Genomic DNA, 19,132 nt, shown 5'->3' with positions numbered 1-19,132 from the left:
CCAAGTTAGCATGTACAAGACAAGTACTTTCCCTCCTACTATCTCTCTGACACCTCTTTGCTTATTTTTTTAATCATCATGCACTGCTTCTCACACTTATGGTTCTGGAGAAGATGAGGAAGCAGAGAGTACAGAGCAAACCAATGCTGAAATTGCCTACAGAGAAAGGGCTGGGGTCAGCCCAGAATTCCCAGGAGGACAGCACTCAAAGAAGAATGGTGGGACAGCAAGAAGGGGGATGCCAGGGCCCATGGAAAACTGGCCCAGCACCAGCATTTTCATAAGAACAAGCTAAGCAGGCAGTGACCAGAGGCATGAGAGAGCCACATGCCTTGCATGCAGATGGTTCCAGTTCAGTCCCCAGAACTACATAGTTCCCTAGAGACCCTCAAACCACTGCCCAGGGCATCTAAGAAACACCTGAGGATCACTTGGGAAGGCTGCCCTAATCTGCCATAAAAAGAGAGTGGCCAGACCAAAGTCACAAAAGAGTTATTATAACATCCTGTCTCCTTCCCAATCTTTGAAATATCTCCACATTTATAGTCTAAAAATAGCAGGAGTTTCCAAATAAGAACGGTCAAGAGTGAAGCAATTGTACACCCCACTGCACTCCCCCAACTTTACTTATGATCCCCCATTCCTACCTATGCTCTACCCATACTACCTGTGCTCTCCCATCCCGTCTATGCTCCCCAAACATGCCTGTGCTCTCACACCCTGCCTGAGCTCTCCACACACCACGAGTACTCCCCACATACCACCTGTGCTCCCTCCACCCACATGTGCTTCCCTCCATCACCTGTGCTCCTTCACCCACCTGTGCTCCATCCATTCCACCTATGCTCCCTCTGTCCCACCTGTGCTCCCTGCTCTTAGGCTCACTGGCATATATCAATCACCTTTACCTCTGAATACCAGCAAGGAAACAGGACTGACCCCTTTATAAAAAAAAAAAAGTGCAGTTGGTGTGCATGGAATGGCTGGCACCGTCCTCTATTCCTCACCTCACAAACACAGAACCCAGATCCCATATACAGGCAGGGCTTAGGCAGTTCTCTCTGCAAGAAACTTTGAGAATTTTCTAAAGACATCTTGTAACTCTCACTTTCACTTAATACCCATCAGATAAGGGGCTAATCTCCAAAATATACAAGGCACTGACAGAACTTTACAAGAAAAAAACATCTAATCCCATCAAAAAAATGGGGAGAAGAAATGGACAGACACTTTGACAAAGAAGAAATACAAATGGCCAAAAGACACATGAAAAAATGCTCCACATCACTAATCATCAGGAGATGCAAATCAAAACAACTATGAGGTACCACCTCACACCCCAGAGATTGGCACACATCACAAAGAATGAGAACAAGCAGTGTTGGCGGGGATGTGGAGAGAAAGGAACTCTTATCCACTGCTGGTGGGAATTCCGTCTAGTCAACCTTTATGGAAAGCAATACGGAGATACCTCCAAAAACTGGAAATCGAGCTCCCATATGACCCAGCTATACCACTTCTAGGAATATACCCTAAGAATACAAAAATTCCTTCCTTACACCTACATTTATTGCAGCACTATTTACCATAGCAAGACTCTGGAAACAGCCAAGATACCCTTCAACAGATGAATGGCTAAAGAAACTGTGGTACATATACACAGTGGAATATTATGCAGCTGTCAGGAGAGATGAAGTCATGAAATTTTCCTATACATGGATGTACATGGAATCTATTATACTGAATGAAATACGTCAGAGAGAGAGAGAGAGAGAGAGAGAGAGAGAGAGAGAGAGACGCAGAATGGTCTCACTCATCTATGGGTTTTAAGAAAAATGAAAGACATTCTTGCAATAATAACTTTCAGACACAAAAGAAATAAGAACTGGAAGTTACAGCTCACCTCATGAAGCTCACCACAAACAGGGATGAGTTTAGTTAGAGAAATAATTACCTTTTGAACTATCCTAATAAAGAAAATGTACGAGGGAAATAGAAAGCCTGTCTAGAGTACAGGCGGGGGTTGGGTGGGGAGGAGGGAGATTTGGGACATTGGTGATGGGAATGTTGCACTGGTGATGGGTGGTATTCTTTACATGACTGAAACCCAAACACAATCATATATGTAATAAAGTTGTTTAAATAAAAAAAAATTTAAAAAAAGAAAAGAAAAGAAAAATCTTTCCACAGCTGAATGACAGAATTTCTGCTCATTCTCATTCATTTGTTCCTTCTTTCTTTTTTCCTACCTTCCTTCCTTTTTTCTTCTTTTCTTTTTCCTTCCTTCCTTTCTTCCTTCCTTCCTTCCTTCCTTCCTTCCTTCCTTCCTTCCTTCCTTCCTTCCTTCCTTCCTTCCTTCCTTCCTTCCAGAAAACAGGGAGCAGTGGCCTTCTGTTCCCTGTAGGGACTCCAGTCTCCTGTAGTGGCTTCCTAAAACAGACACATGTTGGAGTTTCTAGGGGTACCTGCAAACTGCTCTAGGGCAGGGAGACGAGTACCACAGCTCTCTTGGCTCACTGTTCCCTCAGGCCTGGAGAGTCTTCATTTCTAGAGCCATCTAGGGATTAATCACCACCTTGATCCCGCTGCTGCTTGTGTAGCCACTCCCACCCAAACGAATCCTCCAGCCCCTGCCTCTTCTTTTCCTAATCCCAGCTGCAGGAGACTGGAGAAGTGAGTTTTTCCAGATTCTCTTCAGAGGCTTTCCACCAAGACTCAGTTCTTCAGCTTAGGGCTGTGTTACAGCAATAGTAACCAACAAGTTTGAGCTTGAGCCAATGGTTCACAGGCAGCTCCAAGGTTGGGCTCCCAGCAAAGCCCCTGAGCTTTCGGACATAAATTCATGGCTAGAGACAGGGTGAAAACAAGAGCATCAAGAGGCTCCAAGAGCCAGTCATTGGCAAAGAATGTCACTGGGACCCCAAGACTTTAGAATACCCAGGATCCCCAGAAATGCACAGGGAGGGTGTGCATGGGTCTCTAAGCTGGGTTCACACCCAGCAGAGGTGGTAAATTATTAAGAAGCAGATTCTATGTGAGATGCAGGGCTGCCCTCCTGCCCCTCAGAGTGCACCACGGAGCAGAGAACGAAAGTTGCTCCACTCTTGCCTCAGAGACTCAATTTAGGCTCACAGAACCTCCTGTCCCCTCCTGCCCGAATATGCCTGTTCCTTCAGTTAGTTGCAGGCCCATGCCGCCCTTCAAGGACAGACAAAAAAGAAAAGCAGACAAACATCTGTCTCCTCTCCTGGCTAGATAGTATATTGGGGCAGACACTTACTCAGCATGAAGTTGAACCTGGTTGATCGCTGGTACTATATATGGTCCCAAAATACTACCAGGGGTCACTTCTGAGCACAGAATCAGGAACAGCCCCAGAGTACCACTGGGTATGGCCCCCCAAAAATGAATAAATAAAAACCTTTTCTCACATTGGAAGGCCAGAGATCCCAGCTGAGACTGAGTCTCACCTCCATTTCTGTTCTAGCCCAAAGGAAGTCCTGTCTCTCAGCCACTCAGTCTCTCTTGCTGTCCAGCTAAGATGGCAGAGAAGCCATCAGGGAAGAGGGGAGAAGAGGGTCCTCGAGGGAAAAGACTCAAAAGACAATGAGAACAGGATAACTAAACTCAGCCCTGTGATTCATATAGGACAGACCACATCACACTGGCTGTCTCTTCCCAGGAATTAGCTGAGACTTCTGGAAGGAAGAGGAACCCTCTGAGTTACATAATCACACACTGGAGACACCACCCCACCACCCCCTCCATGTTATCCTAAAGAAAAGAATAATAATAATAATAATTAAGCCAGTCTATTTATGGTTCTGAAAATCAGCAGTTCTGGCCACACCTGCGAGGGTCGGTCTGAGCTGGGAAAAGACTCTAGGGGGTGTCATTTCCCCCACATTCTCCTCAGGATGGGGTCAGCCTCCCTTCTGGGCGAGGGTATTGAGAACCACTCATTGGTGGGGTCCAGGGGAGGAAGCCCGCAGCTCTGAAGGGCATTTTCTGTCGTGGAACACAGCCGGCGGTGCCCACTCATCACTCAGCATACACCATACAGATTTATTTATATTTTGCACGAAAGAGGGAAATTACTTAGCCGTAGGGATCAATTCTTCAATCCAATGTTTCTAGCATTGCAATAAATTTCTTTCACCTCCTCCTTTTTCCTTGTTCCTATTCTCGGGGCAGAAAGAAATAAAACACCTTCTAGGGAGACTTGGAGAGGGGGGACAGGAAAGGGAGAAGCGGGGCCATGCAGGGAAGCCCACCTGGTCTGGCCTAGAGAAACGCCCCAGCAGGAGGCCAGAGGTGGGTGAGAGATTTGGGCTCTGGATCTGTGTTGTTACTTGTCTGTGCTAGAAGTAACCCTGAGCACATTAGGCTTTGTTTCTTAATCCCTAGAAGAACCCCAGATGGCCAGAAACCAAACAGAAACACACAATGTTCAGGTTTCAACTCTGCCCCAACCTCTCCACTTGAGCCAGGGAAGATGGATTTTTGTTTGTTTGTCTGTTTGTTTTGGCATCATGGGGAAGGGTTGGGAACAATACTAAGCTGTGCTCAGGATTTACTTTTGACTCTACAATCAGGAATCACTCCTAATGGTGCTCAGAGACCATATTGAACCAGGGTTGGCTTTTTTTTTTTTTTTTTTTTTTTTTTTTTTTTTTTTTTTTTTTTTTTTTTTTTGGTTTTTGGGCCACACCCGGTGACGCTCAGGGGTTACTCCTGGCTATGCGCTCAGAAGTCGCTCCTGGCTTGGGGGACCATATGGGACGCCGGGGGATCGAACCGCGGTCCGTCTCCTAGGCTAGCGCAGGTAAGGCAGGCACCTTACCTCGAGCGCCACCGCCCGGCCCCCAGGGTTGGCTTTATGCAGAGCAAACATCTTAACCTTGCAATATCTCTCTGACCCTCAGTTGTCTTCTTTCTGCACGTTTTATTTTATTTGGAGGACACACTGGCAATACTCAGGGATTACTCCTGGCTTTGTAATCAGGGATCACACCTGGTGGGGTCAGGAGACCATATAGGATGCCAGGGATACTACCAGCTGTAGTATCTCTCCAGTCTAGGAGATAGATTTTAATCATGTCAGGTAAGGTGACCCACATTATCCCCACCATCATGGCCTGATGTCACAGACATATCATCACTTGGGTGAAGGAACATTCAAGGAATCTCTGATTATTTCCCAAGACCAGGAACTCCCTGGGTCTCATACTGTTGCAGGATGGGGTGGCACAAGGTACCTGGGAAAGCTCTGACCAAATGACCCACAAGAGAGCTAGGGCAGCTTCCTATAGGCAGATAGATGTGATAAACAGTCCCCCATTTAAACACTTCCTGTCAGGTCAGGCCAGAGGTCTGATGCTTAGGCCTTGTGAATGCAGGAGCTGCAGGTTCCTGAAAACCTTGATATGGGAACTGGCCTAGATGTAGCAATGGCATTTGTCACTGCAGGGATGAGAAGCAGTGGGAAACTTTTCTACTAGGCACTTTGGATGGATTACAAGGGTCTAACAAGAGGGAGACCAAGAATTTGGCAGGTTTGGAGTACAGGGACACTCAGGAACACTCAGAGAGTGCTTCAAGGTCTGAACTCTGTACCACCTCCTCTGTGCTGTCCTCCAACCTCTGCTTGAGCTCCTACTTTCCTGGTCACTGCTGACAAACTGTCCTCCTTCATGGTTTCCCAGGGGCTCTCCATCCTCACAAATCTGAACCCAGACCTCCTTCATTCCCCAATATCAGCACAGTCCTCTGCCTCCCACGCTTTGCTTCTTGCATTGGTTCTCTTTAGGAAGCCTTCCCAACTTTCTTTCACCTGGAAAATCCTCAAGGATTTTTTGTGTTTAGTTCAATTGCTCCCCTTAGCCAGACACTCTCAAGAGACTCCCAAAAATCCTCAAGACATGTGTCCTTGAGGGAATACCTCATGCATGTTGCCATGGTGTGCCACCGCCACTCAAAAATATACATTTCCTGAGGCTGGGAAAATCTTGTCTGAGCCAAAGGACCCCCTCAGCAAAAAAAGAACACCCATGGTCAGGTCTAACAGTGGACCACAAAAATGTCATATTGACCAAGAGCAGCAATCTCAAAGCTTATACCATGTGAGACCTTTTATAGAAAGTTCCAGAAGAGGGGCCGGTGAGGTGGCACTAGAGGTAAGGTGTCTGCCTTGCAAGCGCTAGCCAAGGAAGGACCACAGTTAGATCCCCCGGTGTCCCATATGGTCCCCCCAAGCCAGGGGCGATTTCTGAGTGCTTAGCCTGGAGTAACCCCTGAGCATCAAATGGGTGTGCCCCCCCAAAAAAAGAAAGAAAGTTCCAGAAGAGGTAAACACAATGTGTAATGAGAGAAGTCAGTACAGGGGCTGCCTGGGGACAAGGACACTGACGGACAGGGAGAACATGTTCTGGGGCCATGCAGGACCCCCCAACCTGCAAAGTCCTACACAAAACCCACATGGCAAGCTGATATGAAGTGTGCTATAAGTATAAACCAGCCCCTGGTATTTTTAAGACTTAGTTAAAGAATGTAAATATCTCATTAGTGAATTTTTATATTACTAATATTTTGGCTAGATTGAGTTTTGGGGAAGGCTACTAGAAACTTTCTTTTGGGAGGGGTCTTCCAAGCAGGGCTCATGAGGCCCAGGGGCCTTGCCCAGGATTCTCAGGGTTGGTGGTTCACTCTGAGTCCAAGGATGCAGCACTGCTCAGGTCCCAAAGTGCCAGGATTACCCAGGTCATCCCAGAAAGGTTTGAGGGCCTCCAAGGATACACATGATGGTGCTGAAGGACCAACCAAACAGTGCTAGGGACTGAACTGAGGTTGGTCACATGCAAAGCCTTAAGCCTAGTACTGTCTCTCCAGTCCTATTAGAATCATCTTTCCCTATGTGGCCTCAATGGAGCTTCATTACGGTGTGGGTTACATCTACATCCAATTTGTCAGAAGGTATCAGACCATACCTTTAGGTGTATGCATATACATGCATATATGCATATGCATATATGCACCATACCTTTAGGTGTATGCATTTCACTCTCTCTACAATCACACCTTGATTATAAAACACATACCTCCTCTATGCTGCCAGCTACTGAACTGGGTCAATACCATGCTGAAGAAAAATAAAACAGAGACTGCGAGGACAGATTAGGACATACACATCTAGCAAACATCCTGACCAAATTTGGTTCTCAGCAAAATATGGTCCCCTGAGCACTGCTGGAAGCAGCCATGGAGGTCCTTACCTATTGCCCAGTGTCAAGCACATAGTCTGAGCAACAGAGTGTTCTCGGCCATTAAATCTGGCAATGAACCATCAATCCAGTTGGCCAAGAATTGCCAGTGATACCCCTGGGCCTTCTGAGCACCACTTGGGAAACATCCCTCTACCCTCCCACCTCCAATAAAAGCCTCCAAATCCTACTTAGTCCAGTGAGAAAAGCTGATTTGAATCAAATAATTTCTCTACGGATGATCTTTAGACTATTGAGGCAGGAGCTGCATCTGGATCTCTTGTCCCCTCTTGTATTGCAGCCCAAAGAGTGGATCATGGAAAACATGACCAAACACCGAGCTGCACCACTGAACTGTTTAAAGTTCATTTCCTACAGCAGTCAGGCCAGCAGCCCACAGGGGAAATGTTTCTGCCTTTCAGTCCTGCCACTAACGCATCACAGCTTCTGTCTTCTTACAAAAATGTGGAATCTTGGGGCCTGGGCAATAGCACAGTGGTAGGGCTTTTGCCTTGCACTCGGCTAACCGGGGACAGATTTGGGTTCAATCAATGGCATTCCATATGGTCCCCAGAGCCTGCCAGGAGCAATTTCTGAGCAAAGAGCCAGGGGTGATCCCTGAGCGACCCCAGGTATGGCTCAAAAAGCATACACACAAAAAAAAATTTTGTGGAATCTAGAATGGGAGAGAAGGAGGAGAGGAAGAGAGAGAGAGAGAGAGAGAGAGAGAGAGAGAGAGAGAGAGAGAGAGAGAGAAATGCCTATTCCAGAGATAGGCAGGGATTGGGGGATGGGAGGGAAAGGGGGACATTGGTGGTGGGAAAGTTGCACAGGTTAAGGATGATGTGCATTCTATGACTGAAATCCAGCTATGAACGTTTCTGTAACCACATTGCTTAAATAAAGAAATTACTAATACAAAAATACATTTTAATATGGAGTCTACCCTTTGAAAGTACAATTTTGATCTAAGCCATGAAGACTCTAGACTTGATATTCGGCACCCCTTGAGTAAGTACTGTGATATGGAAAGCAGTCAAAATTGTGAAAAGTAAACAGACTTTGTTTTGTTTGTTGTTTATGGAGTTGGGAATTGATGTTTTGTGTTCTTTGTTTTATTTTATTTTATATTGGTTTTTGGACCACACCTGGCAGTATTTAGAACTTACTCCTGGTTCTGCACTCAGTGATCACCCCTGGGGAATACAGGGGACCATATGGGGTACTAGGAATAGGATCCAGATGATCCACATGCAAGGCTAACACACACAAACTGTAATGTCTCTGCAGCCGCAGAGGTTCTTATTTATATTGCAGTGTACATTTAAGGGGCCTCTTTTTCTTTCCTTAGGATTTTGAAGGGGAAGCATTTCAGGCACCAGTGCCACAGCACAGGTGCTTCAGGACGCAGCAGTGTATTTTAGGAAAGGTTTGTAAACGGGCCCCAGCTGGTTTTCTTCCCAGCTCCTCAGATGTTGGTAAGAAATTTACTCCAGGCCTATCAAAGGCGCTCTCTCCACAAAGCCTACTTCCTCACAAGTGGAGACTAAGAGCGAACCACTCAAGCAAGTCCTATTTGCTGATGAGGTTTGAAAGCAAGCCACCCCATGGCCTGGCAGGACTTCACTTAAGACCATTGGAATGAAAATCTAACTTGGAGCAACCATGGAAAGAGCTGCTCTATTAATTCATTTTAGAGCCATTATTGGCTTTTGCACTGAGTTGAGCCCACGCAGGGTCCAAGAGACTGAAGGGCCATGCCAGGTCCCTCTGCTCAAGTAAACTGCCATCTAGTGGTAGGACACAAATGAGTGCAGTCACAGGGTAGGAGGACCCAACAACAATTTTAGAGGAGAGGAGGGAAGAGTGAGGTTAGGTCCAGCTGTGCAAAAAGAAAGCACTGAACTGGCCTCAGAGTTTCTGGACATAACTAAGTAGGGTCCTCTCTCATCAGAGCAGCCAACAGACTTACACCCCAAAATAGAATCGTATTATTTGTCTAATAAAAATGTTACAGAGACATCCATTGTACTTACAGGAAGGCTCAAATGTCTTGCTCTGGTTGAATTAGTCAGCCTCTCCCATGTAATCTAACAGCCCAAAGCCCAGTGGGCAGAAGCAATAATGTATTATTACACGTTTGAAGGTCCAGGCTTGGTTGACTTATGTTGCCCCTGTTCCACTAATCTTTGAATTGAACTAACAGGTCTGCCTAGACAGGTTTTTCTTATGAAAATGCAGGATCCAAAAAAGAGAGTGAAAAATATAAACTCTCTCAAAGTCATGTCATGGAGATTCTGGACAAATATTATTGGCCAAAGAAACATTTTTAAGCACCAAAGCAGGGTCAAGTACAATTCACCCACAAGGCTAGGGTATGGTTGTAGGGAAGGATGAAGAAGTGGTCAATGAAAACAAGATAAAAAATAAAAATTTAGGGGGCCAGAGCAATAGCACAGCGATAGGAAGTTTGCCTCATACACAGCTGCCCAGGACAGACCTGGGTTTAATACCCAGCATCCCATATGGTCCCCCGATCCAGGAGCGATTTCTGAGCACAGAGCCAGGAGTAACTCCTGAGTGTCACTGGGTATGGCCAAAAAACAAAACAAAACAAAACAAAAAAGTAAATAAATACAAATAAAAATTTAATACAAAATAGTTTAGATGTAAGAGTTGAAAATTTACCTATGTAAATGAGATTAGGCATTATATGATATTGTATTAAGTTATTTTCATTTATTGATATAGGTTAAAATTATATAGCAATAAATCATAAACTGGCTTTTACTGATTTATTTTCTCATATCCATTTGCCATTCCTTTAAGTTTTGTTGTAAAAAGTAACATGAAGTAAATTTGTTATGTGTCTGCTACAAGGGCAAGCTGAGGGTAGAAGGGAAACTAAGGACATTGGTGGAAGAAGATCACACTGGTGGTAGAATTGATTTCAGAACATATGTCTGTATTATAATTATCTTTGAGAGAGAAATAAAAACGAAAGAAAGAAAGAAAGAAAGAAAGAAAGAAAGAAAGAAAGAATGAAAGAAAGAAAGAAAGAAAGAAAGAAAGAAAGAAAGAAAGAAAGAAAGAAAGAAAGAAAGAAAGAAAGAAAGAAAGAAAGAAAGAAAAAAAAGAAAAAAAGAAAGAAAGGAAGAAAGAAGAAGGAGGAGAAGAAAGAAAGAAAGAAAGAAAGAAAGAAAGAAAGAAAGAAAGAAAGAAAGAAAGAAAGAAAGAAAGAAAGAAAGAAAGAAAGAAAGAAAGAAAGAAAGAGAGAGAAAGGAAGGAAAAAGGAAAGAGGGAGGAAGGAAGAAGGAAGGAAGGAAGGAGGAAGGAAGGAAGGAAGGAAGGAAGGAAGGAAGGAAGGAAGGAAGGAAGGAAGGAAGGAAGAAGGAAGGAAGGAAGGAAGGAAGGAAGGAAGGAAGGAAGGAAGGAAGGAAGGAAGGAAGGAAGTACTGGGGCACTAAATCAATCTATGGTCCAGGGCACACATCTCTCCAGGCTCACTTGTGTCCTGTCTCTTTCCTTGTTCCAACACTGGCCATTTCCATCACCTCAAAGATGACATGCTCATCCCATTCCAGGGCCTTTGCATGGCCTGCTTGCCCCAGCCTGCTTTTCCTCACCCCTGGAAGGATATTCATTCTTTCATCCTACTAGCTTCCCTTCCTAAGTTCTTTAACCCCTTCCCATGAATGCCTTATTGCACCACTCATGCTACTCTCTGGGTGCACTCTTCATGTACTGTTATGTGTGGGGACAACTGTCCACAGCCTGGGTCTGCTAGCTTGTACTCTCAGCAAGGAGAGACTATGTCTTGTTCAGCAACTTACCCCTACCTCACTGGGAACCATTACCAAATCCAGTGCAGTCCACAGGGGACTAAGTAAGTGAAAATGTGTTGAGGCTGTGTTCAAGTTGCTCTTTGGAGGACCCCTGGGATGTCACAAGCAGATGGAGCAAAGATACAAACAATACTGTGAGTTCTCCCAGTGTGATTCCCTAGAACAGCAGCAGCAGAGAACATAAAGGTATGTGAGTTCCTGGGCCCAGCACTCTGTGGGACTTGAGGCAAGCAATGTTTGTTTTTCTTTTATGTATACACCTTCCAAGGTGTGTTTAGGGAAACCAGCTATACTCTCTGTCAATAGCAGTGTTCTGGGCCCTCCAGCAATGCTGGGGGAGGGGAGGGCCCACAGACATGCAGGTGCCACGCAGTGCCATGGCTGAATCAGGTCATATAAACATCCTAATCTCCATACTATCTCCCAGACCTTCCAGTCTGTATTTGAACAGGAACCTGGGTTGATTCTGCTACAAGCTAGAGCTGGAAAAGAGACACTGGCTAAGATGTCAGCATGCTTTTGATTTTATTTGTGGGGAGTGTTCAGGTTTTTGTTGTTGTTGTTGTTGTTGTTATTGTTTTTGTTTTTGGGACACACCCGGTGACATTCGGGTGTTATTCCTGGCTATGCGCTCAGCAGTCGCTCCTGGCTTGGGGGACCATATGGGATGCCAGGGGATCTAACCATGGTCCACCCTAGGCTAGCATGTGCAAGGCTGACGCCTTACCGCTTGTGCCACTGCTCCAGCCCCATGTTCAGGTTTTAATACTGGCTCTGTGCTCAGGGATTATTCTCAGCAAAGTTCAGGAAACTCTATAGGATGGCGAGGATCAAACTCGGTATGATCACATGCAAGGCACTTACTGTACTATCCTTCCAACCTTGGTAGGCTTTTTGCTGTTTTTTTTTTATAAACAGACAAAACAGTATTTTAGGCTTTACAAGTCACCAGCTAAAAGGCCTGCATGTGTCCTGATGTATGTCGCTTACACTCACAGTCCACTTCTAAGCAAAGGAGCTGAACATTAAAGAACTAAATGAACTTCTTTTTTATGAAAGTCCCATTTAGGGGTCGGGCGGTGGCGCTAAAGGTAAGGTGCCTGCCTTACCTGCGCTAGTCTAGGACGGACCGCGGTTCGATCCCCCGGCGTCCCATATGGTCTCCCAAGCCAGGAGCGACTTCTGAGCGCATAGCCAGGAGTAACCCCTGAGCATCACCGGGTGTGGCCCAAAAACCAAAAAAAAAAAAAAAAAGGTCCCATTTAGAGGCCAGGAAAAAGTATAGCAGTGAAGGCATATGAACCCAACACAGGCTTCACGCCCAACACTGGCACCTTGCAGTTCCCTGAGCATCTCCAAGTACACTCCTAGAAGCCTCACAAGCACTGCAAGGTGTCCCAGGTAGCCCCCAGAACTGCAGGGCACTACAGGCACTGTGTTGACTTGCTAACAGCTGACTGAGAATCACCAGTGGGGCCACCTGAATTCCCCTCAAAAAAATCTCATTTATTCTTCAAATTATTAAGTGCCTTCTCTACACCAGACATTCAATATACACCTGTTCCCTAACAGTGATGTCACCTCTGTGGTCCCAGTGAGTCCCTCTCAATAGCTTCACCAGAGTGCTGTTACTCTCCCCCTTTGTCAGTTAAGGAAACTGAGGTCCAGGGATGCAGAGTGACTTATCCAGGACCACCCAGCCAAGCCAGTATTCAGACTCTTTCTGACCATTGCCAAAGTCAGGACTGTATCTCTGCAAGGGAGAATGCCAGGATCTACCCAGAGTGCCTGGGCTTATTTATTAATGTCATCTAGTGCCCAGCCTGCACCCACACCCAGCCTCTAACCATTGCCTGCTCTACCCACCTGCAGGAAAGGGCAAATGCCCTCACCCACCTGCCTGCAGAGCATTGTGATGGATTCAACAAAACTGCCGAGATAAATCACGACTTCTCAGCGTGGCGTGTTCCTCTTAAAATGCGTCCAGGGGCTCCGTGTGGCTATTATTGAATAACATGCAAAGTAATTTTTTAGGAAGAAGGCGCTTTTGGGGATGAGTACTGATTGAATCACATCGTCCTGACCAGCAAGTTCAATCAAGCCTTTCAGACAGATGATTGAAACGATGCTAGTAGTCTATTTGGTTTCACTCAGACCCGCCCTTTTGAGAAGGAAGCTGATCGTTCCCAGCTATCTCAAAACCATCCAATTAAGGAGAAGCTGGAGCTGACAGGGAACCAGAGGGGCTTCTCTGCACCTCCCCACCTCCATCTCCAGCTTCAGGAGGTTCAGAAGACCATTGGGGTCTCTGAGCACCTCCACTGCTGACTCCCACCTCTCATGCCCAGGAGGCTTCCTTCCAGCCATTGTTGCAGGTTAGCTTTGCAGAAGCAAATGCACGCATGTTCTGCAGAAACTAGAGCATGAATGTGGCTGTAACTCGGAAAAGCCTTAGCTGAAAAGCACAGTGAGTGCCAAGACCCTGGGAGCCATGCAAATGTGCCATCATTTCTGTGTGACAACCACTTGGTTATTTCTCTCCCTTGTCCCCTACTGGCTCAGCTGGAAAGCACCCCACGCCCTGCACAGAGAAAGAACTTTCTAGAATCCTGGGACATCCCCAGTGATCCTTGGTGAGCAATGGATTGCTGAGGACTGCTTGTTTCCTGTCTTAGCAGAGACACCATCTGTCTTATTGCCTAAGTCCCTGCCTGACATCTTCTTGTTCTGAGTTACCTTGGCTTCTCCTTGGGCCTCTCCTAGTTCCTCTCCAAACACTGTCAAAAAGCTTTAGAGATTAGATGAAAACTGAATTAGAATGGGGTCAATTAAGTTCTAGGTCCTCCTTCCCTATCAAGGTGTATGTTTCCGATGGAGAGCAGTAGAGACAAAAAGGACCCAATCTATGGACAGAGGTGAAAACCTGGAATCTCCATGTTACTTTGGAGAACATCCTTTCAACTAGAGTTCATGTGTGACATCCACTCCTCTACAACCAAGGAGTCTCCCCACACATACCCCTGCTTAGCCTGGAATAGGATGAGGTGGCCTCTACCTGGTGCCTCCAAGCAGTTCTCCCAGGCTAAAGCAGCCCAGCCCCCAATGGTTCTCCAACTAGAGCTCTGACCCAAAGGGGAGTCAGGGAGGAGTCTGGCAGGCAGAGGGAGGACAGCAGGCAGAGCACTTGCCTTGCACATGACTAACCCTTGTTTGATTTCTGGCACCACCATATAGTCCCCCGAACCCCTCCATGAGTGAGCCCTGAGTATAGAGCCATTTATAAGCCCTGGGCACTTGTCAGGTGTGGCCCCAAAACAAAACGAATCAAAAGAAGTGGAGAGAAAAAGTAGATGGAATCCAGAGGCCTAGACCTTCTGTGTCTCCCCAACCAGCAGCCTCTCTGTGATGCCTCTGTGATAGTTCTGTGTCCTTTCAAGGAAACAGAGAGAAATGAGAAAGGAGATGAAATGGGACTGAAAATAAACTTCCTAGAAAATCCTGGCATCAAAGCTCAGCCCTGACCAAAGAGCCGGAGAGATAGCATGGAGGTAAGACATTTGCCTTGCGTGCAGAAGGACAATGGTTCGAATCCTGGCATCCCCTATGGTTCCCCGAGCCTGCCAGGAGTGATTTCTAAGCATAAAGCCAGGAGTAACCCCTGAGCGCTGTCGGGTGTGACCCCAAAACCAAAAAAACATAAAAGGACCTTTTCAGATTCCTCATGGTCCTGGGCACAGCAGAATGAGGGGAGCTGGGATGGCTGGGGCACCACAGGGTAAGGGAGGGGGACAGAACCAAGTACTACATTCCTTTCCTGCCCTCTACCTGAACCTCAACTTCAAAAGTGGTTTCCCCCCTTAATGGTCTGGCTCCACCTTGACCTGTTTCCTGTGGATGTTCTGGGGGCTCTGCACACTATGTGAACTCGCCCAACCTCACAGCAGTCCCAGAAACCCACTCTGTGGTGGGAAAGGCAGAAGGCCAGAAGATGGAGGGGGGACTGCCCGAGATTATGAGGCCAAGACTCAACTCTGTACTACCATCTGTGACTCAATGACAGAATCCAGAAAAGATTGGCAGAGGCCCAGCCTGGTCTCCAGGCCCTGTCTCTACTGTGGGGAGGAGCCTGGCCCAGGTCTCCCTAGAATCTGGCTTAGGGACCACACTAAGGTCCTAATTTGCCTCTGACTGGGGTGTGTGCAAGCAGGAACCCCATTTTCCTGTGGCTTCCCTGCCCTTCTCCTCTGTGGCTGGAGACGGCAATTAATTATGCCATGTAATTAGATAAAGAATATTCATTTTTCATTAATGACGGTAAACTCTTGCTCTGTGGCTGCGTTCCTTATGTTTTAATTAAGCGGGGCTCCTGGAAGCTGCGTGGCTCCTTTGCGAGTGCTCCCCTCATAATGAACAGTCACTTAGAATTTTAAGACGTGAAGGATTCCTTCCCCAAGTTAATTACCTCAAAATTAGCTTAATCACAGCTCATTTAAACCTATCTAAACAACAGCGCAAGGAGTTCCAGGAAACAGAGGTTCTGACTCTGCTCGTTAGAGTCAAAAAAAGGAATAATAGCATCCAAGTGCCCTGGGCTGGCTGCACAGACACCTTGATCTGTGGACTGAGTGCTCAGTGCTGGAATTTTCCAGAAGTAGAACCGAACCTCTTTCATGACTATGTTTGGCTGCCTGAGTTCTTAGAAGATGAGGATGCTGGTATTCCATGGGTGCTTCAGAGGGAAAATCAAGCCCTAGCCTAAGGTCCTCACAGCCCAATCACTCCTCTTTATTCATTCTCAGGGGCAGGTACAGTCCAACCTGCTATGGAGGAATTGCTGGAGGACTTCTCCAGTGAGAAGCAAAGGTTCAATGGGCCTGGAATTCCCTCTGCACTCCTATCTTGTGTCCTGCACAATGGCTGGGGCCTTATGGGTACACCAAATGCTCCCAACAAATGAAGAAATGAAGCCAGAGCCACGAAAAATTCCCGCTTTAGCTCCCTACAGGACCAGGACTATTCAGGGAAGTACCACCAGAACTGTTCCCAAGAACATTCCAGAAGCCCAGGCACCAGTACAAGCTGGAGCCTTCCTGCATTCGAGTCTCCAGCAGCCTTCACCATGTGTGAAGTCAAAACCAGCACCACACAGAGACAGCCCTCACCTGCCACGCTAACACCAATCATACATGATCAACCTCCCAAGTCCTGGTCTCAGGAGGCTGAAAGGGGGAAGGGGTTTTGGGTGTTTCAACCCCATCAAGCTGGAGGTGGAAGCGTTAGGGCATGTTCACCTTTCCTTAGCCCTGCTGGGAGTGGGAAATGGGATTGGAGCAGGAAGTGCTGGCACGGGACAGGCTCTCCCCCTTGTCACACAGCCAGACTCTCCTGAGTGGAGGAGGCTAGGAAATTATTTATCTGCATCCTCTGTTCCACACAATTGACGTTCCTTTGCCAACTCCCCTGTTGGGTGGAAATGCAGCAAAGCCTGAAAGGGGCGTTGTAAAAGACTTCAAGAAGAAGCACCTCCCCACCACAGCCCCCTATTCCCTGCCCTTAACCTCATCCCTTTCACCCTGCCTCACCATGGACCCTGGAGCTCCTGGCCAGTGTCCAGAGCTTCTCAGCCTTTTACCTGTCCCTCCTCTGTCCCCTCCCCCCCAGGAAAGGTGGCACCACTGCCAACACTGTGTAATTCAGACTGTCACTGCCCTAATTACACCCCACGGTCCTCCGCCAGCACCATGCACCCTGCGTGCCTGCATAATGGGCCTTTAAAAAAAAAGACAGCACTCTGCTCTCTTTCACAGCTGCCTTTTGAAGGCGACAATCTCACACAATGTCGCTTAATGACAGCTCGGTGAGCCCCAACCCCCAACCCTCTCCCTCTCCTAAGCTCCAGCTCAGTGAGCTCTCTCCCTCTCTCTTTCTCTCTCTCCCTCTCTCTTTTATTTTTTTTTACTTGATAATCATCCTAATTGTCATAATCATCCTGGAGTTAAGAGAAGGTACCTGGGACATTTCAATCAATTATGAGGTGACCTAATAAAAGGTCAAGATGGTTTTGTGTGCGGATGAGGCTTGCAGGGAGGGAAGGAAACACATAACATCAAAGGAGAGAGAATAGTCTCCTCGGGCTCACACACATGTTCGCACGCATATATGCGCATGCTGCACACACAAGCGCATGGGTGCACAGGAAGACATGTGTGTATACACTCATACACAGGTGCTGCATGCACGCACATGCATACTCACGCATGTACATCTGGGCCTGAGGCCAACAGCAGGAATCACACTCTGGTACAATTTCTTTCTCATGGTAAGAACAAAGAACAGCATCAAAATCACTGAGCCACAGAGCCCAGAATCTATCATGAGCAGAAAGCCTTCTTCCCTGGCCAGAATGCAGTGCTGGGAGGGAACTAGAGAACAAGCATGCGAGTCCCAGAGTTCCACCCATCTCTGGGTTCTATTCAAGCTCAGGAAGTCTCTCCATGCTACTCTGGAAAATGGTGAAGGTTTCCTACAGCTCACTGATCTTGTCCTCAGATACCATCACTCTGCTGCTCAGATCCCATAAAGTTCACATGAGCACTGGATATTCTGAACAACACATCACCAAGCCCACCCCCTGGCTATCAGCAGCTTCACTCAGAGGCAAAGTTGAGGAACACAACTTCTAGGACTGGAAAGAGAGTACAGAGGTTAAGCACTTGCCTCACAAGCAGCTGACCTGGGTTCAATGCCCAGCACCTCCTATAGTCCCCAAGCCCTGCCAGGAGTGATACCTGAGCACAGATCCAGAAGTAAGCCCTGACTTAGCATAACCAGGTGTGCCCCCAAAACAAACAAACAATATAACTGCAGAGCTAAATTTACTTGGTTCCTATTCTGCTCTGCTACCACCTAGTTATGTGATCTGTATTCTTCCATCTACTTCTACTTCTCTGTTGTCTCTTTTTGGCATCTATAGAAGGAAGGTTGTTGGGGGAAAATTTTTTTTTGGTTTTTAGGCCACACCGGTGATATTCAGGGGTTATCCCTGGATATGTGCTCAGAAATCGCTCCTGGCGTGGGGGACCATATGGAACACCGGGGGATCGAACCATAGTCTGTCCTAGCTCAGCCACTTGCAAGGCAAATAAATACCCTACTGCTGCACCACCTCTCTGGCCCCATGTTGTGAGAATTTTAAAAACCTATTCTAAAGCTACATAAATAAGTCTATAAGTTGCTGTATGCATGTTTTGTGTTCAGGAGACCCAGATGTAATCCCTGGTACCCTCTGGTTCACTCCCGAGCACTGCTGTAAGCTACTCTCACCCTAAGCACAGAACCAATAGTAGCTCCTGAGCACTGCTGGGCATGACTCAAAGCAAGAAAACATTCTGTATCAAGTGTTTATTTAGTATGACTGACTTAAGTAAACACTAGTTGTTCAGTTCTAGCACCCAAACAACCCAGACAGCAGCTGACATTAGAATCTTAATTCCATGCTTTTTGGGTGAATCACATATATACAATGTACATGAAGGGTTTACACAGCAAGTATTTGAGCCCTGATGATGGTATCTTCATCACTGGACACAGCTCCTGCCCTCCCTATTCTACAGGGACAGCTGCACCTGTCTCCAAGATGAAGGGGTGGAGGCCAGGGATGACTTTCTGGGTAAGTTCCACCAGATTGAAGGAGGCAGGACTCACCCCATCCTCCTGAACTAAGGGATCCCCCAATTCATCCAATGGGTCAACTTATTTTTGAGGAGTTCATAAAACCACAGCACTCACTCATGCCCCTCTTGCAGACACCCCCCCTCCCCCAGTCCATCACATGCCAAAAGGCAAGGAGTCAGATCTGTCTTTCACGCATGGGGACTTCTAGGAGCAGGAAGAGGAGGAGCCATCTGTGCTTGCCTGGGGCTGCTAGACTGTGGGCAGGATCTAACTGGCCACCACAGAGCATGAAGGACTGTGCTCCTCAGTGCCAGGACAGGGGAAGATGGGCTAGGATCTCACTCCTGACCTGTT

This window comes from Suncus etruscus, chromosome 6 (genome assembly GCF_024139225.1).
Source record: "Suncus etruscus isolate mSunEtr1 chromosome 6, mSunEtr1.pri.cur, whole genome shotgun sequence".
NCBI classification, from domain to species: domain Eukaryota; kingdom Metazoa; phylum Chordata; class Mammalia; order Eulipotyphla; family Soricidae; genus Suncus; species Suncus etruscus.
Note: the sequence above shows the minus strand (reverse complement) of the source record.